The 27,693-nt window shown below is 36.3% G+C and overlaps 1 protein-coding gene across 8 annotated transcripts in view; it reads right to left on the reverse strand.

Moving 5' to 3' along the window:
* LOC101901307 (myeloid differentiation primary response protein MyD88) overlaps positions 1–21,179 on the reverse strand; it is a 136,293-nt gene extending 115,114 nt beyond the window's left edge. For 3 of the 8 annotated variants that reach the window (XM_059127104.1, XM_059127124.1, XM_059127097.1), the window contains exon 1: positions 20,756–21,178. The gene's annotated coding sequence lies outside the window, so the exon portion shown is untranslated. Of the gene's footprint in view, positions 1–8,859; positions 8,890–20,755 lie in introns of all 8 variants that reach the window. The other 5 variants (XM_059127120.1, XM_059127119.1, XM_059127108.1 and 2 more) reach the window with 4 other exon arrangements.
* Positions 21,180–27,693: the final 6,514 nt, after the last annotated feature.

Raw genomic sequence — 27,693 nt, forward strand, 5'->3', positions numbered from 1 at the left:
ACTATACATTTTACGAATAATTCAGTAAATAAGAATAATTCAGTAAATATATCAAATATCAATGAACAATTTTTTTACTTCACAGAAATTCAATTTTAAATTTGCAATTTGTTTATGACCAGAAATTTATGAAGATACCAACAAATAGGATTTTCAGCGTTTTTCGTAATTAAGAATTGAAAACTTTTTTCGATTGAATGAATGTCAGATCTCTGCCCACAATTACAAGAATATGTAATTTTACAAGAATAATATGAATTTGAACTTCAATATAAACTCCACCATACTATGGAGGGCATATTTGTCATTCCGTTTGTAACTCCTCGAAATACTCATGTTAGACCCAACAAAGTATATATATTCTTGATCAGCGTAAAATTCTAAGATTTAGCGATGTCCGTCCGTATGTCTTTCTGCCGGTTGTAATCACGCTAACAGTATTGTTTAAAATCCGTTACTTAGAGTTTGTAACGGATTCTACATCCTGCTCTATATACACGGGTGGCCAAAACTAAAGCAACTGAAATTACAAGGAGAATGAATGCGCTGTAACTTTTTTAAAAATAAAGAAAATGAGAATGTTTTTTTTTAAGTACTACCTAAAAGGTTTAAAAAGTACTAGATGCAAATACAGTACATGAATAAAACAGCAAATTACCAGTGACTATGAAAACAAGCAAGCAGAAAATTACTTCCGAGAAATATTTCTATGATTTCGCTCATACTAAGTCGGTTTTATGAAACTGGATCAGTAGTAACAGTCTAAAACGGATGAAGGCCGAGAAAAACTTCAGACCGTACTGATCAACAAATCGTGAGAGAAATAAAAAAACAACCATTTAAGAGTTCAACTGAATTGGTGATAGAGCTATCATTGGATATAAGCTCGAGATCAGTGCGTAGACGAGTAGTGGCGGCTGGTCTGCATGCCTGTAAGCCATCAAAAAAGACATTTATATCTGAAAAAATCGGAAAGCCAGAATGGTTTTCGGAAACGACCTGCACATTCAGCTGTGTTCTCATCTCCGCAGTCCATGTGGTAAATAGTGTGGCCGTCGATTTAATGGCGGATATTTTCATATTCCTCGCGTGGAAGAAGGCGGCAAGCTCCGCGAGATAGTTATTCACCCTGGCACATATGTCATCAACTACAGGACCCGACGCCATTATCGTACAATCATCCGCATAAGTTACGATCTCGATGCCGTCTGGAGGACGCGGAATTCCGGAAAGGTAGAGATTAAACAGTTCCGGAGATATCACCCCACCTTGGGTAACTCCCTGTTTCACTCTACGAGGCTTGGACTTCTTATTCCGGAATTCCACGTACGACTGGCGTCCACACATATAGTTGACTATCCAACGTTTCAAACTTGGCCGAAGGGTAGTGTTCTCAACGTCCTCGAACAGCGTGGCATGGTTGACCGTATCAAAGGATGACATTCGCAACATCACCCATCGTAAACTGTGGAGGTACATCCTCGGCGGGAAGAGCTCTTATACGACGTAGTACTCTTCGCCTCGCCCTACCACTCTCGAGGTGCTCGACAAATTGGCGGTTAAAACAGCCAGCGCACCTCTTCGGATCAATCACAGTTACGTCGTTAAATGTGACTGCTGTCCTATCATCCTTTTTTCCAGGGTTCGAGAGTGACTTTACCGTTACCCACAGTTTACTCAAATCGGTTCCAATGTTGCAACACTTCAGATGGTCTAGCCACTTTTTCCGCTTATGCTCCTGTACCAACCGATTGACTTCCACTGTCAGTTCACTGACTTTGGGATCAGTAGGGTTGGTACGTCGGAGCTCATCACGCTCATTCGCTAATCCCGCTGCCTCTGCTGGGAAATTTGGTCTTACTTCGGGTATTCGACCAGCAGGTATATAGCGAGCGGCTGCAGCTTTGATGATGTCCCGGAAAATCCTTTCAGCTACCCAAACATCAGAAGGATTGGGCAGTTCTCTGAAGCGAAGGTTGGTGAACTCTCTGAACTCGGGCCAGTGGGCTTTCCCATGGTTAAGGAAAGTGCGGCGTTCAGAGGTTATGAAATCGGGCGATCTGCTGATGGAGACGATTATCGGGAGATGGTCTGAGCCAAGAGAAATGACGGGTTGCCAAGTCACGTCATTTATCAGACCGGGTGACACGATGGTTAAATCTGGCGAACTGTGACACTCTCCTCTTATTCGGGTGGGGGCATCCTCGTTTACCGTGCAAAATGTGGAGCAGTCAATCTGCTCTGCCAACGCTGATCCCCTCTGGTCATTACCTAGGACGGAATGCCACAACTCATGGTGGGCATTGAAGTCACCTAGTACCAGGCGGTTATTGCCTTCCAAAAGTGGGCTTATATTAGGCAAGTAACGCGGTTCACAGCTATTAACCGGCGGGATATACACATTAAGCACCTCTACCTCGCCAGTACCACACTTGACTGCTACCCCCATACACTCCATGTACGGGTCACTAGAGACTAGCTCAAGCGAGAGAATGGTGTATCAGGAACGCTAATCCCCCACCTCCACTTCTGGTGCGATCTTTCCTCAATACGCTGTAACCATTGCAACGTTGTAAGCTACAATTTTCATTGAGCTTGGTTTCCTGCACCGCTGCGATCTTAATATTACTCCGATTCATAAAATCCACTATCTCATCAATTTTACCTCGGAGTCCGTTGCAATTGAACTGCAAGAACGATGCATTGTCCGGAATTGGAACAGCAACATGTGGCGTTAAGTGCTGCGGTAAAGGTTGCTGTTCTGGAGACTGCGGGGGAGTTCCATACTGCGACGACGACTCGGAAGTTGACGACGAGGTCGTGGACTCACTGGGGACTACGTTGGTGCAGCACGAAGCAACATAGTCCCTATCGCTATAGTCTCGCAACCGGGTTAAACCGGAACAATTTCTAAAATGCACCCATCCTCTGCATCCATGGATGGTGTTTTGGCAAACCGTACAGAACCATGGTCCGGGGTTTTCCTCAAGCCCTGCACGGACCAAAAGAATCCGTAGCAAGCATTCCGGGATGTGCTGCTCCCAAAACAGAAAAATAAACAAACACGAACATGTATACACTGGGCTGGCAGCCGCTGGCCGAAACTGGAGTGTTGTTGTTTCGGGTAAATCCGGTGTCGTAGAACCCGCTGCCGTGGGATTGATAAAGGAAGTTATGGATCGGTTTGTTTACAAAAATGTGTTGGACATCACGTTGTTTCCTTTCGCTGAGGAAAATATTCGGCTTATTTGGGTGTTTCAGCATGACAATGATCCCAAACATGCATCAAAACTTATCAAAGATTGATTGCGGAACCAAAAATCGGTGTTTTGTCATGGTCGGCACAATCACCTGACCTAATAACATAGAAAACCTATGGAGTATCGTAGACAGAAAGATCAAACTAACATTTTCCAAAGAATTCAGGGTGCCTGGGAAAGCATATCCAATGATCAAATGAGCGTGTTATAGATTCAATGCCTCGCAGGTGTGCAGATGCTAACAAAAATAATGGTTATGCTATCGACTACTAGCCAAAATGTTATTATTTTAAAATAAACAAGTAAAAAAGCAGTAAGTTCGGCCGGGCCGAACTTTGAATACCCTCACCATTTGGAACGAATTAGAAAATTTTCAAAAAAAATAAAATCCAATAAAAATTCTTTTAAAATCTTTAAAATATCTAACGTAGGAAGGTGCCGATATATGGGGGGATATACGAAATTGTGGACCTATAAAGACAAATCTATGTCTGCGTGTAAAGTACTCACAAGGAACTCCGTGTGTGGATTTTCAGACAATACGATTGGAAAATGTGGCTAAAATCATCAAAATACCGAATATCGCGGGGTACCGTTATATGGGAGCTATACGTTATCGTTAACCTATATAGAGAATTCTCTGTCGGTGGGTAAAGTGCTCACTAAGAACCCCTTGTGTACAAAGAACCCCTTGTGACCATTCCGTTGAAAAATATGGCTAAAAACATCAAAATACCGAATATCGGGGGTACCGTTATATGAGGGCTATACAATATCGTGGATCTATATAGATAATTCTCTGCCGAGGTATAAAGTACCCACAAGGAACTCCTTGTGTGGATTTTCAGACAATTCCGATGAAAAATGTGGGTCAAATCATAAAATACCGAATGTCGGGAGGTAACGTTATATGGGGGATATACGATATCGTGGGCCTGTATAGATAATTCTCTCTCAGGGGGTGAAGTACTCACAAGGAACTACTTGTGTTGATTTTAAGACAATTCCATTGAAAAGCGTGGCTAACATCATCAAAATACCGAATATCGGGGGGTACCGTTATATGGGGGCTATACGATATTGTGGACCTATATAAATAATTCTCTGCCGAGGTATAAAGTACCCACAAGGAACTCCTTGTGTGGATTTTCAGACAATTCCGTTCAAAAATGTGGGTAAAATCAGCAAAATACCGAATATCGGGGGGTACCGTTATATGGGGGCTATACGATATTGTGGACCTATATAGATAATTCTCTGCCGAGGTATAAAGTACCCACAAGGAACTCCTTGTGTGGATTTTCAGACAATTCCGTTGAAAAATGTGGGTAAAATCAGCAAAGTACCGATTATCGGGGGGTACCGTTATATGGGGGCTATACGATATTGTGGACCTATATAGATAATTCTCTGCCGAGGTATAAAGTACCCACAAGGAACTCCTTGTGTGGATTTTCAGACAATTCCGTTGAAAAATGTGGGTAAAATCAGCAAAGTACCGATTATCGGGGGGTACCGTTATATGGGGGCTATACGATATTGTGGACCTATATAAATAATTCTCTGCCGTGGTATAAAGTACTCACAAGGAACTCCTTGTGTGGATTTTCAGACAATTCAGTTCAAAAATGTGGGTAAAATCATCAAAATACCGAATATCGGGGGGTAACGTTATATGGGGGCTATACGATATTGTGGACCTATATAGATAATTCTCTGCCGAGGTATAAAGTACCCACAAGGAACTCTTTGTGTGGATTTTCAGACAATTCCGTTCAAAAATGTGGGTAAAATCATCAAAATACCGAACATCGGGGGGTACCGTTATATGGGGGCTATACGATATTGTGGACCTATATAAATAATTCTCTGCCGTGGTATAAAGTACTCACAAGGAACTCCTTGTGTGGATTTTCAGACAATTCCGTCCAAAAATGTGGGTAAAATCATCAAAATACCGAATATCGGGGGGTACCGTTATATGGGGGCTATACGATATTGTGGACCTATATAGATAATTCTCTGCCGAGGTATAAAGTACCCACAAGGAACTCCTTGTGTGGATTTTCAGACAATTCCGTTGAAAAATGTGGGTAAAATCAGCAAAGTACCGATTATCGGGGGGTACCGTTATATGGGGGCTATACGATATTGTGGACCTATATGGACAATTCTCTGCTGAGGTATAAAGTACACACAAGGAACTCCTTGTGTGGATTTTCAGACAATTCCGTTGAAAAAAATGTGGGTAAAATCATCAAAATACCGAATATCGGGGGGTACCGTTATATGGGGGCTATACGATATTGTGGACCTATATAGATAATTCTCTGCCGAGGTATAAAGTACCCACAAGGAACTCTTTGTGTGGATTTTCAGACAATTCCGTTCAAAAATGTGGGTAAAATCATCAAAATACCGAACATCGGGGGGTACCGTTATATGGGGGCTATACGATATTGTGGACCTATATAAATAATTCTCTGCCGAGGTATAAAGTACCCACAAGGAACTCCTTGTGTGGATTTTCAGACAATTCCGTTGAAAAATGTGGGTAAAATCATAAAAATATCGAAAATGTACCGTTACATGGCGGCTATACGATATCGTGGACCTATATGGACAATTCTCTGCCGAGGTATAAAGTACCCACAAGGAACTCCTTGTGTGGATTTTCAGACAATTCCGTTCAAAAATGTGGGTAAAATCAGCAAAATACCGAATATCGGGGGGTACCGTTATATGGGGGCTATACGATATTGTGGACCTATATAGATAATTCTCTGCCGAGGTATAAAGTACCCACAAGGAACTCCTTGTGTGGATTTTCAGACAATTCCGTTGAAAAATGTGGGTAAAATCAGCAAAGTACCGATTATCGGGGGGTACCGTTATATGGGGGCTATACGATATTGTGGACCTATATAAATAATTATCTGCCGTGGTATAAAGTACTCACAAGGAACTCCTTGTGTGGATTTTCAGACAATTCCGTTCAAAAATGTGGGTAAAATCATCAAAATACCGAATATCGGGGGGTACCGTTACATGGGAGCTATACGATATTGTGGACCTATATAGATAATTCTCTGCCGAGGTATAAAGTACCAACAAGGAACTCCTTGTGTGAATTTTCAGACAATTCCGTTGAAAAATGTGGGTAAAATCATCAAAATACCGAATATCGGGGGGTACCGCTATATGGGGGCTATACGATATTGTGGACCTATATAGATAATTCTCTGCCGAGGTATAAAGTACCCACAAGGAACTCCTTGTGTGGATTTTCAGACAATTCCGTTGAAAAATGTGGGTAAAATCATCAAAATACCGAATATCGGGGGGTACCGTTATATGGGGGCTATACGATATAGTGGACCGATATAGCCCATCTTCGAACTTGACCTGCCTGCAGACAAAAGAGAGATCTGTGCAAAATTTTAGCCTCCTATCTTAATTCGTTTAGACTGTAGCGTGATTACAACATGTGGTTAGTTTTGACCAAGCAAAATTTGGATTACTTTAGTACTCCATATATTATTTTTCTTTCAAAATTATTTTTTGTCTTTGCGATTTTAGTTGCTTTAGTTTTAGCCACCAGTGTAGGATCATATTTTCTTATATATAAAATATAACATTTTGAATGCATACAAACTCAAAAGAAGAGCGAAGGGCAACGGGTTCAGCAAGTATATTATAAATGTTATATGTAAGATTATAAATATACTAGAAATATATTGAATAATTTCAATACAAATGTAACTGTACCTATGAATTTAAAAATGGATAGGTACTAATACAGGAAAATGTGTTACTCAATTAAGTACCTTAAATATGCGGGTTCAATTCCGGATCAAAGAATTTTTTTCTTATTTTTATATATGTAAAAATTAATACATATTTTTATAATTGTAATATTTCCATATCAAAAATTTTTCTTAAAAAACTAAATCATTATCTTCAATAACAACAGCTTTGTACATATACAATTTCAAACCAGTAAAGAAAGTCCTAAAGTCGGGCGGGGCCGATTTTATGATACCCTACACCACTTTGCTAATTTAGTAGAGCTCCACATAACAATTAAAAGTATGTCAGAAGGCATATGTTGGGACAACAAAATCTAAATTAAAAACTCGTATTAGCTCTCATAAATCGGACAAAAGACAAAAACTAAACCCATAGAGCAAAAAACTGCCCTTGCTGTCCATTGCCAACAAGAAGGACATACGCCCAATTTCAAAGATGTCGACATCTTGGCACAAGAAAATAACTACAAACGTAGGTACATGCTAGAAATGCTACATATTATAAATGTACCTCCTAATAAACGAATGAACTACAAAACTGACACGGAACATTGTGCTCAAATTTATAGAAATGTCATCGAAAAGCATAAGAAAAATTAGTTGGAAAATTCGAGTAAAAAGGAAAGTATGGAAAAGCTGCATCAGAGAACTTAAAAACAGAAGAGTTAAAATTCAATGTAATTATCGTTATAGTGTTTTGTTTTATTTATTTATACTAAATGTATCGAAGATAGTCGAAATATCGGACAAATAAATTAATATATAAAAAAAACAACTTCGTCCGTTTTTTTAAATTCTGACCTCGAGCCAAACGAAAAACCAGAAGAAAATATATTGATCAAAGGTCAACAATAACTATACAAATTAATAACACGGAAGGCACGCCGATAATAACAACAATACTCAACATGAATGTCTATAAAAATATAAAATAAAAATATAACGAAGAAACTAAAAATGTCATCAAACAATATTCAAAAAGTAACAGGCAGTCAGCACGCTTAACATCAACAGCAATATTCCTCATTAAGTGCAGGTATAATTCCAAATTTTATTTCCAACACCACAAAGAATGTTTTTGAATTATTTAGAACATATAAACAAATACCAACAAATGTAAAAACATCGTTAGACACAATCACCTATAACTTCCACACAAAAGTACTTAAACTATTAATACAGCAGAAACATAAGCAAGCCAACATTACGAGAAATACTCTTACAAACATTAAAGCTCAACTCAGGGACCAATTAGATGCAGACGACTTAATATTACTCACAGAAAGTGAGAATCTCACTCTCAAAGCACAAAACAGAAATCTATACATACCAACAAACTAGACGCATTAAAACAACAACAACACTGTCAACTAAACATACAACACAACAAGGAATGGTTCGTAAATAAAACAGATACTGACATACCCAACAATGTTGAATGGTTGCTGTCTCTTGGGCCGAGGTTCTCTTTGCCAACAACAAAAACGACGTTCCCTTTGTTTGATATTATCGCTGAGGGAGAAGAGTGAATTCAAACGTTGAATAACAGAGAACAACAAGAGAATGCGAGAATAAATTTTATTACTCTGATAAATGACCACACAAGGAAAACGACATTAGGGAAAAGAGATCGGTTTGTTCTAAACACAGTGGACCAAACGGCAAAATTTTTGAAACAAAATAAAGAATTATTAATATTAAATGCAGACAAGGGTGGAAAAACTGTTGCCATGTCAAAAACAGAATATGATTCAAAAATGAACGCAATTTTAATGGACATGTGTACTTACAAACGTGTAAGAAAAGACCCGACAACAGGACTACAAGAGAAAAACAATAAATTAGTTCCAAAATTATTTGAGTTAAAACTAATTGACGAGAAAGTGAAATATAACTTAATAAATATAACGTCAATACCACCAAAGATATATGGATTGCCCAAAATCCATAAGGAGGGAACACCACTACGACCAATATGTTTATTTACAAATTCGCCGACTTATGAGTTATCTAGATATAGATCAAAAAATCCTAAAAGTATTGACAGTTGATTCAAAATACAACATTAAAGATGCAATAGACTTCAAATCCAGGATTAATAACCAACATATTGAAGATGACGAAATTTTAATTTCATTTGACGTGGTTTCCTTGTTCCCAAGCATTCCAGTAAACTTGGCTATTAGTGCTATTAAAGATAGTTGGTCTATTGTAAAGGAACATACACATTAAAGGGTTGCAAATGTGACAATTTTCTCTGTTTATGTCATGGAGAGAAAACTCTCGTCATGTTGTGTCCTGTTTGATCAAACGCATAACAGTACGTGACATCCAACCAAATGCTCGATGTCTCGTCATGTCGGTCAGACTCAAACCCATCTTCATAATACGTAATGACCAATAAAAGGGAATGTTGAATAGTGTGTCATACAAAAATGTTGTATAAAAAAGTAAAAAAACATTAAGTTCGGCCGGGCCAAACTTTTAATACCCTCCACCCCAGGGTAAAAGAACATTAGAAGAAATGTGGCAAAAAACATTAAAATGCCGAATATCGGGAGGTACCGTTATATAGGGGCTACACCAACACGTGCACCTATAATTACAATGTTTCGCCACACGAACTAGGACCCATTATGACCCACAAACACCAACTTTTACACAAATCAGTGAAAAAATGTGGCATAAATCATCAAAATACCGAATATCGGGAGGTACCGTTATATGGGGACTATACCAGAACGTGGACCTATACATGCAATGTTTTGCCACACGCTCAGGGACCCGTTGTGACCTACAAATACCAATTTTCAGACAAATCCGTGAAAAAATGTGGCATAAATCATCAAAATACCGAATATCGGTAGGTACCGTTATATGGGGGCTATACCAAAACGTGGACCTATACATGCAATGTTTTGCCACACGCTCAGGGACCCGTCATGACTTACAAATACCAATTTTCAGATAAATCCGTGAAAAAATGTGGCATAAATCATCAAAATACCGAATATCGGGAGGTACCGTTATATGGGGACTATACCAGAACGTGGACCGATATATCTCATTTTCAATACCAACCATCCTAGGGACAATACACACACTTGTGCCAAATTTCAAAGGTCTACGTCAAATAATGTGGGCTCTATCGTGATTTCAACAGACAGACAGACAGACAGACGGACAGACAGACAGACAGACAGACAGACGGACAGACAGACAGACGGACATCGCTAAATCGTCTTAGAATTTTATGCTGATTATGAATATATATACTTTATGGGGTCTACGACGAATATTTAGAGGTGTTACAAACGGAATGACAAAGTTAATATACCCTCCTACCCATGGTGGAGGGTATAAAAACAACAACAATTATGAAACAATTGTCAACGAAAAAGACACACACGTGATGAAGGCAAAGCGCAATCGCTACCTGCTTTTCCGATATTTCTTGACGAATACTCAAATATTAAAGGTACTTCTAATTGGTCCACACAAAATGTTCACATTTCGTGGTTATTGACGAAAAAAATCTAAAATGTTAATCCTTATTAAAAAACAATAATCCCCTGAAAAATTTTCTGTCCACAAACTTTAATTATAAAAGAACCCTTTATGTAGGTAGAAAATAGGCAAACAATATTTACCTCTTTTTTATGACCAACGTTTTATGATAGTCACTAATAAATTGGGATTGTTCAATATATATTTCATTTTTATACCCTCCACCATACTATGGAGGGTATATTAATTTTGTCATTCCGTTTGTAACTCCTCGAAATACTCACGTCAGACCCAACAAAGTATATATATTCTTGATCAGCGTAAAATTCTAAGACGATTTAGCCATGTCCGTCTGTCTGTCTGTGTGTCTGTCTGTCTGTCTGTCCGTCTGTCTGTCTGTCTGTCTGTCTGTTGTAATCACGCTATCTTTCGAACAAATTGAGATAGAAGGCTAACATTTTGCACACATGTATATTTTGCCAGTAGGCAGGTTAAGTTCGTAAATGGGTTATGTAGGTCTAAGTTTTCATATAGCCCCCATATAACGGTAACTCTCGATATTCGGTATTTTGATGATTTTAGCGACATTATTCACCAGAATTGTTTCAAATTTGGTATTTGAAGTTCGTAATAGATACTGCAGCAGAAAACAGAAAATGGACCATGTAGGTCCACGTCTTCTTATAGGCCCCATATACCGTACCCCCCGATATTCAGTATTTTGATGATTTTAGCGACATTATTTACCGGGATTGTTTTAAATTTCGCATTTGAAGTTCGTAATGGATACTTCAGCCCATGCCAGAAAATTGTCTGTGCAGGTCCACGTCTTCGTATAGCCCCCATATACCGTACCTCCCCCGATATTCAGTATTTTGATGATTTTAGCGACATTATTTAACGGAACCGTTCCAAATTTGATATTTGAAGTTCGTAATGGATACTACATCCTAAGTCAAAAAATGAGCCATGTAGGTCCACGTCTTCCTATAGCCCCCATATACCGTACCTCCCCCGATATTCAGTATTTTGATGATTTTAGCGACATTATTTAACGGAACCGTTCCAAATTTGGTATTTGAAGTTCGTAATGGATACTACATCCTAAGTCAAAAAATGAGCCATGTAGGTCCACGTCTTCCTATAGCCCCCATATACCGTACCTCCCCCGATATTCGGTATTTTGATGATTTTAGCGAGATTATTTAACGGAACCGTTCCAAATTTGGTATTTGAAGTTCGTAATAGATACTGCAGCAGAAAACAGAAAATGGACCATGTAGGTCCACGTCTTCGTATAGGCCCCATATACCGTACCCCCCGATATTCAGTATTTTGATGATTTTAGCGACATTATTTACCAGGATTGTTTTAAATTTCGCATTTGAAATTCGTAATGGATACTTCAGCCCATGCCAGAAAATTGTCTGTGCAGGTCCACGTCTTCGTATAGCCCCCATACAACGGTACCCCCTATATTCGGTATTTTGATGATTTTAGCTACATTACAAACAAATTTTTCTTCAAGTTTCGCATTTAAATGTTGTAATAACTTATGACAAAAGTTGCCTATGCAGGTATACGTCGTCGTATAGACATTCGGTATTTTTAAGATTTTAACAGAATTTTTAAAGGATTTTTTTTAATTTTATTTATTTATTTATTTTATTTTTTTTTTTTGGAAATTGCCAAATTTGTACCAAATGGTGGAGGGTATTAAAAGTTCGGCCCGGCCGAACTTACAGCTTTTTTACTTGTTTTTCTATTCATTTATTGATGTCTATGCACATTTTGTTATTGAACTCAATTTTATATTTACGCGGTGTTTGTTACTTCAAAATTACAGCACACACAAAAACACCCCTCACCGTCGAAAGTAACACACACACACTCTCTCAATTTAAGCACACGTACACAAATGACACACAATTTTACGATGACACGGTTCGATGTCATCGTTGACACCCTGCATTTATGGAGAACACCATGCAAATATTCGAGTCAGCCATGCCACGATCGAACCTTAGACAATGGCACACATGAATCAAAATGGGGGATGTTGTTGGTTGTCATTGCCTATCAAATACATAGCGCATGATTGAGTAGACAAAGTCAGTGTGTCGAAAAAAGCATAATTCATACAATTCGTCTTGTGCAGGCCTTTAATACACATATACCAATGGATCTTTTTATTGACATTTTGACAACATGTATTAAGGACGCTAGATATTTCGCATATAAGGATAAGATATATGAACAACAAAAAGGCATGCCGATGGGCTCACATATTTCACCAATCATTGCTGACATAATAATGGAGAAACTTCTTGACGAAACTATGAACAAATTGACTATCGAAAACAAGATTCTTGACAAAATATGTGGACGACATTTTTTGCATCGTAAAAAAGGAGGAAGTGGAAAATACACTTAAGACGTCGAATATGTACAACAAACAACTACGGTTTACGATGGAGAGTGAATTGAATAATCAGTTACCATATCTAGATAGCTTAGTACAAAGAGAAGGAAAAAAGTTGCTATTAGATTGGTACCAAAAGCCAACAGCCTCGGGTAGATTAATTAATTACCATTCAAAGCATCCCCAGGCATCGTAGTTTCTTTATTTTGGAAGCCACTAGGCAGACCTTTCATTGGGTGGTATTACCTTATCCTCAGGTATTATAATTTTCGAACAATTTTCCAATACGGTTAACTTATTAACAGAGCTCAGTTAATAACATTACAACTTAACTCTCTTATAAAAAACAATTCATCACCGCGCACATAAGTTTAAAAATTTACATTTGAAAAATAATCGAAAGATTTTATTTGAAGCAGGACTTGAACAGGAAAATGTTTTACTTAAGTACCTTGCATATCTACACTTAATTTTTATTAAAAAATAAATAATCATATTTACTTTTTTTCGTTAGCATTAAATATTAATTTCAAAATAACAGGATTTTTAACAATTTACTTTTAATTGAATTATTTAACACAATTTGAATGAAAAAAATGTTAAAATTGAAATTTACTGTCAATTTTGGTAAAACAAGTTATTAGATGATGAGATATTATTAGAATTTAATAATATAATGGGCCATGGTTCTTATTAAATTTAGGAACGGCAAAACCATTATTTTTAGAATCGGATTTAAAAATAATCTAAAGATTATAAAAACCCACATTTTTAATTCAATACATTTATTAGTATTATAAAGATTATGAGCTACCAGCATTGAACTGATTTTTTTTTAATTTAATAAAAAAAAAAATAATCAAATTAGTTTTTGTATTTTCTTTTTGTTACATAAAAGTAATTAGATGAAGGGATAATTGGGTAATTTTATTAGAATAAATTTAAAACACCAAAGCAATCACATATTTAAAAGGTAGAATATGCGTTTGATATAAATCGAAAGAGTTTCGTCGAAGCAGGTCTCGAACCTGGATTGCAGAGTGCGAGAAAATGGAAATTATAAAAATATTTTTGGCTAATATTTTCTTCTTGGCAGACTTGTGAAAAATCATATATTTCCATACCTATACATATGACAAGAAAAATATAAAGACATGCCTACAAAGTGAGAGTTTCTCCATACTTTTAATATTTTGTGGAAACTTTTTTACTTTTTGTTAACTTTTTTTCAAACGACAATACAGTCTAACGTTTTTAACAATTTCTATTATTAAAAAATATACTCAAAACTTGTTCTCTGATGATTTATAAAAAAAATAATAAACTTTAAATTTGAGAAATCCTCAAGTCCGAACTATAATCATGTAAATTAATAAACCTTTAAATTATTTATGAAATTAAAATAAATGTTTTGAAACTCCTAAAGTCAACTATGAATATAAATGAAAACGTTGTATATCGTATATAAATATATGTTAATACCTTGACTATTTAGTAGTTTATTGGAGTACATACATGTAGTTTATTGGATTTACATGCTATTTGAAGGTTTTATTAAATGGAATGCCACGCACCGTCACTTTATTTTGAATTTCATAAAAACAAAATAGTGATTTCCTGTTCATTGATGTTGTTTGTAGAGTTTACAAATTTAAACATAAATCTTTGCAGTGGTGCGATGACCGTGTTGGTTAACATCTCCTACGCACTCCGCACTGCGGGTTCAACTCCGGATCGACGATTTTTTTCTTATTTTTATACATGAAATTATTATAAACAATTCATACACAATTGTTCTAAATTGTAATATTTCCATTTTAAAATGTTTCCTTAAAGAAACTAAATCATTATATTCAACAATAACAGTCTTATACATACACACTTTCAAAAAGTCGAACATTTTTCGATATGGGAAATTTGTTTTGAGTATCGACTTTTTACATTTTGATAGCCCGTTGGGTGGTGTTAACTTATCCCCAGGAAACGTAGTTTTGATATTTTGGAAGACCTAAGGAGACCTTTTATTTGGTGGTATTACCTTATCACCAGGTATCCTTTTGGTTTTCGAATAATGAACAATAATATTGAATTTGAATTGATGGCAATTGAATTTTTCGTTAATCGTATTTTTTTATGATTTTTGTTAAAAAAAGTTAGTACAAAATTTTAAAAGTACTTATTTTTATCTTAACTTGTAACAGAGTTCTGTTAATAACATTACAATTTAATTATTTTGGATGTCGCAACTATTTTGTTATTGCAAAATAGTTAGGCTTAATCACAACTTGGCTCAAGGCTTAATCATCACTTGAGTCTCATTGTGTCAAATAAACATCTTAAATAGGCAACAATTGTTTTTGTTTATTTAAAATGTTTACGAAAAATTATTATATTGGGAAACCCCACAAAATTTGAATGGCATTTTTTGGGGGTTTCTCCACAATATTGAATCCAAGAGAGTAGGACAATATTATTTTATCTCAAAATTATACATTTTGTTTTCCCGATAAGTAAAAAATATGCATTTCTATTGTCTCCAAGTTTAAAATAAATTCAAATTATTTTCTTTTTTATTCAAAACAATGCACACACATATACAAACTGTGTATATGTTTTGACAGAATAGGGTCACCAAAAGGAAAAAAATGTTTTCAGGGGATAGCTTTGTTCTACCTTCAGTAATTGTGCCATGGTTACGGCCCTTTGAAATTTGAAAGAATATGCATTCTCTCGTTCGTGCTGAAGAACCCTCACAGGCAAAAATGTTAACTAAAAGATTAAAACATGATTTCTTTGCGCAATATTACACAAAGATTAGCCAAGCTAAGATAGTCCAAGCTAATATAAGCATATTTTTATATTAAGTTATTTCTTCATATCTCTTTATTTATACCATGGATCGAAAACGCTCGTCATGTTATGCCTGTTTGATCAAACGCATATATGCTCGATGTCTCATAAGATGGCCCAGACTAAAGCCCGTCGACATAACATGCAACTATCAATAAATGAAGATGTTGGACTGTGTCATACAAATGTGTTCCGTCAAAAAATAAAAACAAGGAAGCAATTATCAACAAAAAAGGGCAAAGAAACCAACGGCACCTGTTTTTTTCGATTGCGCTATGTGTCATTAGTAAAAAGTAAATGCCCAGACATATTTTTTTAATAAAAACGGTTTGTTTTTTAATTATGATTATTAAAGCAATAAAGCAATACTATACAATTTATAAAGATACCAACAAATAGGGTTTTCAGCGTTTTTTTCGTAATTAAAAGTTGAAAACTTTTTTCGATTTAGTGAATGTCAGATCTCTGCCCACAATTACAAGAATACATAATTTTACAAGACTAATATGAATTTGAACTTCAATATAAACTCCACCATACTATGAAGGGGATATTTGTCATTCCGTTTGTAACTCCTCGAAATACTCATGTTAGTCCCACCAAAGTATATATATTCTTCATCAGCGTAAAATTTTAAGATTTAGTGATGTCCGTCCGTATGTCTTTCTGTCGGTTGTAATCACGCTAACAGTATTGTTGAAAATCCGTTACTTAGAGTTTGCAACGGATTCTACATCCTGCTATACATCCTACATACGGACTTTACATCCTGCTCTATATACACTGGTGGCCAAAACTAAAGCAACTGAAATTGCAAGGAGAATGAATGCCCCGTAACTTTAAAAAAACGAAAATGAGAATGTTTTTTTTTAAGTACTACCTAAAAAATTTCTAGATGCAAATACAGTACATGAATAAAACAGCAAATTACCAGTGACTATGAAAACAAGCAAGCAAAAAATTATTTCCCAGAAATATTTCTATGATTTCGCTTATACTAAGTCGGTTTTATGAAACTGGATCAGTAGTAACAGTGTAAAACGGATGAAGGCCGAGAAAAACTTCAGACCGTACTGATCAACAAATCGTGAGAGAAATATAAAAAAACAACCATTTAAGAGTTCAACTGAATTGGTGATAGAGCTATCATTGGATATAAGCTCGAGATCAGTGCGTAGAAGAGTAGTGGCGGCTGGTCTGAAGTTATGGATCGGTTTGTTTACAAAAATGTGTTGGAAAATATTCGGCTTATTTGGGTGTTTCAGCATGACAATGATCCCAAACATGCATCTAAACTTATCAAAGATTGGTTGCGGAAGTCAAAAATCGGTGTTTTGTCATGGTCGGCACAATCACCTGACCTAAACCCAATAGAAAACCTTTGGAGTATCGTAGACAGAAATATCAAACTAACATTTTCCAAAGAATTCAGGGTGCCTGGGAAAGCATATCCAATGATCAAACGAGCGTGTTATAGATTCAATGCCTCGCAGGTGTGCAGCTGCTAACAAAAATAATGGTTATGCTATCGACTACTAGCCAAAATGTTATTTTAAAATAAAAAATCAAAAAGTTTCTTTAGTTTTGACCAAGCAAAATTTGGATCATTTTAGTTCTCCATATATTATTTTTCATTCAAAATTATTGTTGTATTTTTATTTTTAGTTTTTTTTTTTTTTTTTAAGTCAATAAAGTTCCTCATTTAAAGCTGTTTGTTTGTTTTTGCAAAATTTACAGAACATTTATTGTCTTTGCGATTTTAGTTACTTTAGTTTTGGCCACAAGTGTAGGTTCATATTTTCTTATACCCCCCATATGACAGTATCTCCCGATATTCTGTATTTTGAGTATTTAGATCACATTTTCTAACAGAGCTATCTAAAATTCGGTACTTAGAGCTTGTTACTGGTTCTACCTTTTGTAGCAAATCATTGTCATTGTCTGTATAGGTCCACTTTTTCTTATGGGAATATTCATACCAAGAGTTTGTAACAGGTTCTACCTCCTATGACAGAATTTGGGCTTGAGATGATCTCCTCTGGGGTATATCCAACACCGGCTACGCGATCCTTAGTTTTTCTAAACATTGTACATTTGGTAATTAGCCGGCCTTCGGCCGGGGCTTGAAATTTTCTCCTCTAAAGAATGTCCAACACCGGCTACGCTATCCATAGTTTTTAAAAACATTAAGATTTTTGTAAGTAGCCGGCCTTTAGCCGGGGCTTGAGATTTTCTCATCTGGGATATGTCCGACACCGGCTACGCGGTCCATAGTTTTTCTAAATATAATTTTTGTAAGTAGCCGGAATTCGACTTTAAAGTCAAAATCTTCGGAATTACAAAGCTATAAAGGTAATATACATATTAGTGGAGGAAATCTCAATTTAATGAATTGCAACATTAATATCTTCGGATAGTCATAATATGCTTTTGTTGTAGTACCTGCAACAAATCATCATATGGTGGACAGTATGCCCCACCGGAAGGACCTGCGTGAGAACTTGTCGAAGACATAAAAGAGCCTATAGATCAGGGTGCCTATGAGCCAGTTTTGAACAGCATTCATGCTGGTGCAGTCAACCATAACAGTCGATGTAGTCTATTGCGGCTGAAGAATGTCGACTGTCAAGACAAATTAGGGTAGTAGTAGCTCAACTACATTCACGGAGTTCCAATTCATATAAGACGCATGTTGATGAAGATGTGCAGAACGTCGGCGCAGTGGGTGATATAGGGCGGCATTATGATACGTTGCACCTTTTTAATTGCCCTCCCAAACTACCAAACTCTGTCCCCAGGATCATCGGCTCCAAGCCATCAGATTAGCTGACTTTCTATATATAGATGTAGAGGCAGAATCTGGTTAGTGGTCTATACACATTATTTTACATAAAAATTTGTCCCGGCTTAACTCTAGTTTAGTAAAAACTCTTCAATTTTTTCGAAAATTTTTTCAGTGGTAGGTATTTTAACCATGATCCCGGGAAACTATTTTTTTCTTGGGGGACGGACCCGGGACCCCAGATTTTTGACCCGAAAGTCCGGGTTCGAGACCCCTACTAGACCCGGATCCACTTACCCGATATAGACAATATGGGTATCGTTGGAAAGCTTATGAAAATACCTATCCAACAAGTGGTCACATGATGGGGTAAGATCTTACGGTTCGGAAGTTATAGTCAAATTATCGATTTTTTGGACCCGGATTTTTTATAAAACCCCCAAAAAGTTAAAAAATGGTCCATTATGGGGGACAACAAAATTGATGCCAAATTATAGCTGACACTTCTACCTTTCCAAAAAGGTTCAATTTGTGCTAATACCTTTACTGAGTCCAGAGATATGGGTCTTTCCATCCGCATAACCCGATTCTAACCAGTTCATTAAAATTATGTTTTCAATAAAAAAGGTATATTTTGCGTAAGAATGAAATTCAGAAATCTTTGATTCGCGTTAGCCGGTGTAGGACATACCCAGAGGAGAAAATCTCAAGCCCCGGCCGAAGGCCGGCTACTTACAAAAGGTATCCAATTTAGAAAACTTTGGTTCGCGTTAGCCGGTGTGGGACATACCCAGAGGAGAAAATCTCAAGCCCCGGCCGAAGGCCGGCTATTTCCAAAAAGTGTCAAATTTAGAAAACATTGGTTCGCGTTAGCCGGTGTGGGACATACCCAGAGGAGAAAATCTCAAGCTCCGGCCGAAGGCCGGCTATATACAAAAAGTGTCAAATTTAGAAAACTTTGGTTCGCGTTAGCCGGTTTAGGACATACCCAGAGGAGAAAATCTCAAGCCCCGGCCGAAGGCCGGCTACTTACAAAAGGTATCCAATTTAGAAAACTTTGGTTCGCGTTAGCCGGTGTAGGACATACCCAGAGGAGAAAATCTCAAGCCCCGGCCGAAGGCCGGCTATTTACAAAGAGTGCCGAAATTATGAATCTTTTGTTCGCGTTAGCCGGGGTCGGACATACCCATAGGTGAAAACCTCAAGCCCCGGCCGAAGGCCGGCTATTTACAAAAAGTGCCAAATTTAGAAAACTTTTGTTATTCCGACGACTGCTACGCGGAATAAACACTTTTTTTATTAAAAACATAATTTTAATGAACTGGTTAGAATCGGGTTATGCGGATGGAAAGACCCATATCTCTGGAACCGAAAAAGGTATTAGCACAAATTGTAGCATTTTGGAAAGGTAAGAGTGTCAGCTATAATTTGGAAACAATTTTGTTGACCCCCATAATGGGCCCTTTTTGACGTTTTGGGGGTTTCATAAAAAATCCGGGTCCAAAAAATCGATAATTTGACTATAACTTCCGAACCATGACAACTTACCCCTTCATGGGGCCACTTGTTGGATAGGTATTTCCATAATTCCACAATCGATACCCATATTGTCTATATCGGTTAAGTGGATCCGGGTCCAGGCGGGGTCTTGATCCCGGACTTTTGGGTCAAAAATCTGGGGTCCCGGGTCCGTCCCCCAAGAAAAAAATAGTTTCCCGGGATCAGGGTAAAAATACCTACCTCTGGAAAAAATTTCGAAAAAATCTAAGAGTTTGCTAAACTAGAGTTGTTCCTTTGTCCCTAATTGTAGATAATGCTGGAATATTTAGAGGTGCTATTAACGGTGTGACAAATTTAATATACCCTAACATCCATGGTAGAAGGTGTAAAAATGATTGGAGTTTTGCTTGCCATTTTTTGCAAAAAGGAGTGCAAGTGCCAATGGCAAACCATATCATTTGTACCGACGATTGAACACTATCCTTGCAATCGAACATTTGGTTGGCTATGTAGATAGAAATTCTAAAATAATCTCCGTTTACATTCGTTACTATCGGCCAATCATATGTGAATTGTAAGAGCTCGCTAATACAGCAAGACACATATTTTCAAATCAAATGTTTACCTTTAGATTATGATCCCTTTAATTTCGTCGTAGCGCAAGACAATTGTTAATTTTTGTTTTATTCGTTATTTCTTTCATACAGTAGAAGTTATTGATGCTTACATAAAATTTGCATATAAAAAGACACTTGTGTTTGCGCAAACGATTTCACGAATAATCGAACAGAAATGTTTTGATGTTAAAAAAAGAGTTATAAACAACCTGGACTTTTACAAAAATCCGCCCAGCAACTTGAACATTTATAGTTTCTTCTGGGATTCAAACATGAATTATTCAAAATTCGATCAATTTTTGTTCTCGATAATAGTCAAGTTAAAAGAATTAACACAATGCTCGAAAAAATAAGGTACAAAACTCGGAAAAACAAAATCCACAAAATAATTCGTTTGCAACCAATGAAGTTCACAGACTGTCAGGTGATCATCGTGTTTGGATGTGTTGCCATAGTAATGCACGACAATAGGTTGGTCTTTTTAATTGTACAATAGAAAACATTTTATTGTATGTTAGAAGAGTACAGGTAATCGCATCGACACAGCTGCTGGTACAATGATCTGTCAAACCATTTTTGAAATTGAAATTTTTGAACGAAAAATTATTCAAATTCGTTAAAATTGTTGAACAATGCACATCATAGAACCTCCGTCTTATAAGAAAACATATAAAAGCTGTAGGGCTTGCAATGTCAAAATTACTATCAAAACAATTAAATAAACAAAACAACTTGCTGCATTGATTTTTAATATAAATAAACAAGTTAAAAAGCAGTAAATTCGGGCAGGCCGAGCTTTGAATACCCTCCACCATTTGGAACGAATTTGGAAATTTTAAAAACATAAAATCCGTTAAAAGTTCCGAATATAGCCGTTATATTGGGGTCTATACGACGTGATCCTACATAGGTATTTTTGGTAGCTACAATTATCAAAATACCGTATATTGAGAGGTACCATTATATGGGGGCTATACGAAGAGGTGGAGCTGCATAGACAATTTTCTGTCACAGGCTGTAGCATCTATTACTAACTTCGAAGACCTGGACCTGCATAGACAATTTTCTGTCACAGACTGTAGTTCCCATTAAGCTACTACTCCGGTAAATAATGACGCTAAAATCGTCAAAATACCGAATATTGGGAGGTACCGGTTGTAGGGGGGCTATACGAAGACGTGGATCTGTACAGACAATTTTCTGTCATAAGCTGTAGTATCCAATACGAACTTAAAAACGACATCTCAAACAATTTCAGGTACCGTTATATGAAAACGTGGACCTACATGACCCATTTACGAACTTAAACTCCCTTAGAATTTTACGCTGATCTAGAATATATATATATACTTTGTTGGGTCTGACATGAGTATATCGAGGAGTTACAAACGGAATGACAAAGTTAATATACCCTCCGCAGTGTGGTGGAGGGTATAAAACGCGAAAATTGAATGAAAGTTCATAGTTTCTTTTCACAATCATGTTCTATATATCTCTAAAGATCAATTTCGCTACAAAATCTGTAAATTTTGTCCATTTATTCGTAGCAATAATTTTTGTCCAGTTTTAAAAAGATCCGAATTTGTTGGCAAGTTTTCTGGCACAATTTTTGTTTTTGGTGAGGGGTAAGGGGAATGGAAAAAATTGCCCGTTCTAGCAATTTTCTGGCAACTCCCTTTTTATACCCTCCACCTTGGAAAGGAGGGTATATTAACTTTGTTTATACGTAAAAATACAAATTAAAAAATGACAAGACAATAATTGCTACAATTACCTTGTATCAACAAAAGGGGAATGTTAAAAAAGAACGGTTAAAATTCTCGCCAGTAAATTATATTAGTATAAATCAGGGCAAGACCATGGCACAATTACAGAAGGTAGAACAAAGCAACCCCCTAAATATAATTTTATTCTTTTGGTGCCCTTACTCTGTTCTCTTGGTTGCAAAATAAATTCATACTTTCGACGTTAATGGACAACAATTTTGGGATGAAATTTTATTGTCCTACTATTTTAGATTCCATCTTGTGGAATAACGCTAAGATTCCATTCTTGTTTCGCGGGTTTTCCCATTATAAGAATTTTGTTAACAAATGAAAAATAAACAAAACCAACTGTTGCACATTTAAAAATCTATTTGACACTATAAGACTCCAGCACAGAGTTGCATTTTTGTAGTTTCTTTGAAATTGAGCAACCTTTCTTATTAAGCCATGGGCAAGGCAATCGTAAATCAATACCATAAATGCAATGATTCAAAGTCGAGTTATTTTCTTTGAAATTGAGCAACCTTTCTTATTAAGCCATGGGCAAGGCAATCAATACCATAAATGCAATGATTCAAAGTCGAGTTATTTTGGGTTTCGCTAAACCCTTATGACTGGCTTTACGTATACCGGTACGTAAATGAGAATCGAATGACAAATTTTAAAAAAACAACATTTATTTTGAACTCATGCTAAAATGATACAAGTAGATGCATGAACATAGCTGCTGATTCAATGAGTTTTCAAAACATATTTTAATACAGATAAAAGAGAAGCTATATATTTCACGAAAAACGTTAATCACGTCTTGTTCTACAGAGGCCAATCCTGTTTAATAATCACAATAAAATTCTAAAACCAACGTCAAGTACTTGGATATAATACTTGACACTAGAATAAATTTCAAGAACCACTTTGCGTACATTGTGGACATAATTAATAAGCAAATCCGACGTATGTATCCATTTATAAATAGAAAGTCTGTAGTATTGAAAATAAGAAACTAATATTCAAAGGAATTTCCCAACCTTTAATGTTTTACGGAGTAGCAGTTTGGTCATCATTAGCAAAATCTCATGATATAACTTGCAATGACACTACTCTACACTACGACTTCATGATATCTCTGGGATTATTTTAGTACAGCTCAACGTTATTAAACTGACCGAAAATTTCAAAGGAAAATGCCAAACATCCCATTATCAACATATTAATGATTTAGTATCAGCATAATTTTTATCGTGTTAACAAAATCAAAAAAAAAAATTTTTTTTCAGAAGGTAACGGCATCAACACAGCTGTTGGTACAATGATCTCTCAAAACACTTTAGAATTAAGAAGGTAAAACGCGACTGGGACGAACTATTAACAAACTCTACCATTAGGTAAAGAAACTTATAAAAATTAGTTGGTAAAATATCTTAAAAGTGCAGTAAAGATGTTACCGTTTTCCTGATGGAGTGCTTGTCAATGTGTCCATTTTAAAATGTGTTTTATATTCCAAAAATACTGAATAACGGAGTTATAGTTGTATGGAGGATATAAGAAAACGCGGAGCTATGCAGACAATGTTTTGCTACAGAATGTGGAACACGTTACAAACACTAAGTACCGGATTTTAAACAATGTTACAGCTAAAAGTTATATAGGGGGCTATAAGAAAACATGAACCCATATGTACAATACACAGGAGGCGGAATCCGTTACAAACTCTAAGTGCCGAATGCTAATACATTTGAAAATGTGGCTTATATCGTCAAAATAGCGAATATCGGGAGGTACGGTTACATGGACGCTAAATGAAAATGGTAACTGACATGACCAATTTACGAACTTTACAAAATGCAAATGTGTGCACAATTCAAGACTCCTATCTCAATTCGTTTGAAAGATAACGTGATTACAAAAGGCATACGGTCGGACGTCACTATATCGAGCTAGAATTTCAAGCTGATCAAGAATACATATACTTTGTTTTTTTTTTCTTGAACAACAATCTGTAAACAAAAACTTCTAGTACTTTCTCATCTAATCGTGTTTTATCATCTATTTTTTTGATTGTTTGGAATTTTGAACATGATCTAGGAATGTTAAAAATATTTTACTTTCCGCATGAAAAATATCCAAGTGCAAGGTTTCTTTTTTTTTCGTTCGTTCCCACGCCTCTCACTCCCACCCCTGCCGACCGAGGGGGCGACCTCCCCATACGTAGGGAGCGCGTACACACCAAAGACCGGGAATGGTGGGTTAGTTGTGAGTTAGTGGTGCCAGCTACAGTCTAGTACATCAGCCGGCAAAGTAATAGGTAAAAATACACTATAGAAGGAATTAGAGCAAAACATAAACATTTATAACAAATATAACAAATATAAACAAATAACAGTGAAAAAAAATGTGTTAAACAAAGACTACTGTTCAAAGGCTGGTGTCTATTGTTTCCGCAGAGGGAATTGTAGACTAGGTGCCGTTAAAATGAACATAAAGATTCTGACAACTAGTGCTCAAAGGCTGGGTCTACTGGTTCCGCAAAGGGAGATGTAGATCAGGTGCCGCAAAAATGAGCTTTTAAAATAAAAAAAAATAGGTAAGTGAACATATACAATCACATGTGGAGAATAGATCTTTTAATAGAGTTCAACGAATTACTTAAACAAATACTATTAGATAGACTATGGTAAATTACACATAAAGATCTCAATGGGTTACTGATTGCGAAATTAGTTCTTGCGAGAGATAACTTTAAAGGTTCGAAATGACGAGTTCTACGAGAAGGAATATTATAAGTAACTTCCCCAGTTAAAAAATGAGAATCAATCAAACCGCGTGATAATTTGATAATAAATAACGCTCTTAGCATAAACCGCCTCCTTTCAAGTGTTGGGAGATCAATCAACAGTAAACGATTTTCATAAGGTGGAAGTAATTCTGTCGGGTTCCAGTTAAGACCCCGTAGAGCAAAAATCAGGAATTGAACTTGAACTGATTCGATTTTATCTGAGTAGCATTTATAAAAAGGACTCCACAGAATACATCCGTACTCTAATATTGGGCGAACTAAACTTACAAATAATCTTTTGGTGACATATGGATCATCGAACTCTTTAGACCAGCGTTTTATGAAACCTAGTAAAGACTTGGCTTTATTAACACATGAGTCAATATGTAAATGAAAACGTAGTTTAGGATCTAGAATAACACCGAGGTCAGTAAAGGAATCAACATTTTCTAATTTGTATGAACCAATAAAGTAGTTAGAATGTATTGGCTGAGATCGTGACAAGGAAAATTTTTTGCATTTCTTAAGATTAAGGGACATACCGTTGGCACTGCACCAGTTCACAAGGGAATGTAAATCGTACTGTAAGAAAGTCGAATCGTCAAGGGAATTTACATGCATGTAAAGCTTCACATCATCAGCATACATTAGTATTTTAGAGAATCGAATGTGATCCGGGAGATCATTAAGATACAAAACAAAAAGTAAAGGGCCCAAATGACTACCCTGAGGTACGCCAGAAAAAACAACAATATTTTTTGAAAATGAATCATTGAAAATGACTTTTTGGGTACGACCCTCCAAGTATGATGAAATACAGCCTAACAGAGCTGTCGGAAAACCCATAGTATCGAGTTTATATAGCAAAAGCTTATGCACTATGCTTATGCACCATGCTGAAAAGGTGATAATATGCTTTTTATAAAATGTGACATCCGACGTGAGACTAAGAGTTCGAAAAGTTTAGGAATGGCACTTAACTTAGCAATACACCTATAGTTATCTATGAAACGTCTATTGCCTGATTTATGAAGTGGAATAACAAAACTCGATCTCCAGAAGCTTGGAAAATAACCTATTTTCAAAAAGTAATTAAATATCTTAGTCAATGGTAAGTATAATTCTCTAGCACAAGATTTTAAAATATAGGTTGGAACACCGTCAGGGCCAGGGGAAAATGAGGAGCGTAATGTCTTTAAACCATTTAAGACTTCGTCTTCGGTTAAGATAATGCAGGGAAAGTGATTCAATGAAGTGGTATGAATTTCGCAAGGGCCTCTAGATGTGCCCTGGGTATAGGATGACTGAAAAAAGTCAGCAAATAAATTTGCAATTTCAAGATTGTCTGAAGACTCTTTACTACCAAGTTTCATGCTGGAGGGAAATTTCTGAGCTCTCTTTTTGGAGTTTACAAATTTAAAGAAATTCTTAGGATTGTTTAATAAATTCTGCCGCATTTGGGCTAAATGCTGAGAATAACATTTGGAGTTTTCCGAATTATATCTATTTCTTGCCATGGAATATTTTGAATAATTTACGGCAGTGTTAGATTTTTTGAAATTTTTGAAAAGTCTATTTTTAATATTTCGTAGACGTCTTAGTGTAGGTGTAAACCAAGCAGGGCCTTGGTCAACTAATGGTTTTGCCATTGGTACGGAGCTAGCTAGAGGAGCTAGCTAGAGCTGTTCATAAAATTTAAAAACACGTGAATCAATGTCGCCATTGATGCACCACATAGAACCTGATAAGAGAGAGCGTAGTAGGGGTATATTAGCCTTCGCAAAATTTCGCCTACTAGATAAAGTTTTAATAACAGTAATATTGGACAGAGTGTTCCTTAATTCAAGGTTTAAAAGGAGCGTTGGATGATATGTATCCTCAGGAATTACAAATGGAGGACTTCTACAAAGCGAAATATTTAGGGAAGATGAGAAAATTAAATCTAGGAGTCGTTCCTTACCATTGAGTATAAAATTTACTTGGTATAAACAAAGTTCATAAATCTTATCCCAAAAAGCGTCGAGTACAACTGGGTAAGTAGAGGGTACATAATCTAATTTATTATCACCCGAGACCCAAGAAACATTAGGAAGATTAAAATCACCCATGCAAATCAAAGTAGAGTTATCTGTTAGCAAAGAGGAAACTTTTCCAATAAGATCAGCGTGATTTAAGTAAGTTTCAACCCCTGAATTGGGTGTAATATAAGAGCAGGTTATATATATTGTATTACCAAAGACTATTAGCTTTGCACAAACAAATTCATTATTTGGGTCGACAAAAATATCGACAGCTTCCGAAGGAATCGAGTGGTGGACTGCAATCAGAACCCCACCACCTTTTTTATTCAACCTGTCCTTTCTGAAAATTAGATAATTATCGGGAAATATTTCTGTATCAAGAA

This window comes from Musca domestica, unplaced genomic scaffold (assembly GCF_030504385.1).
Source record: "Musca domestica strain aabys unplaced genomic scaffold, Musca_domestica.polishedcontigs.V.1.1 10, whole genome shotgun sequence".
NCBI classification, from domain to species: domain Eukaryota; kingdom Metazoa; phylum Arthropoda; class Insecta; order Diptera; family Muscidae; genus Musca; species Musca domestica.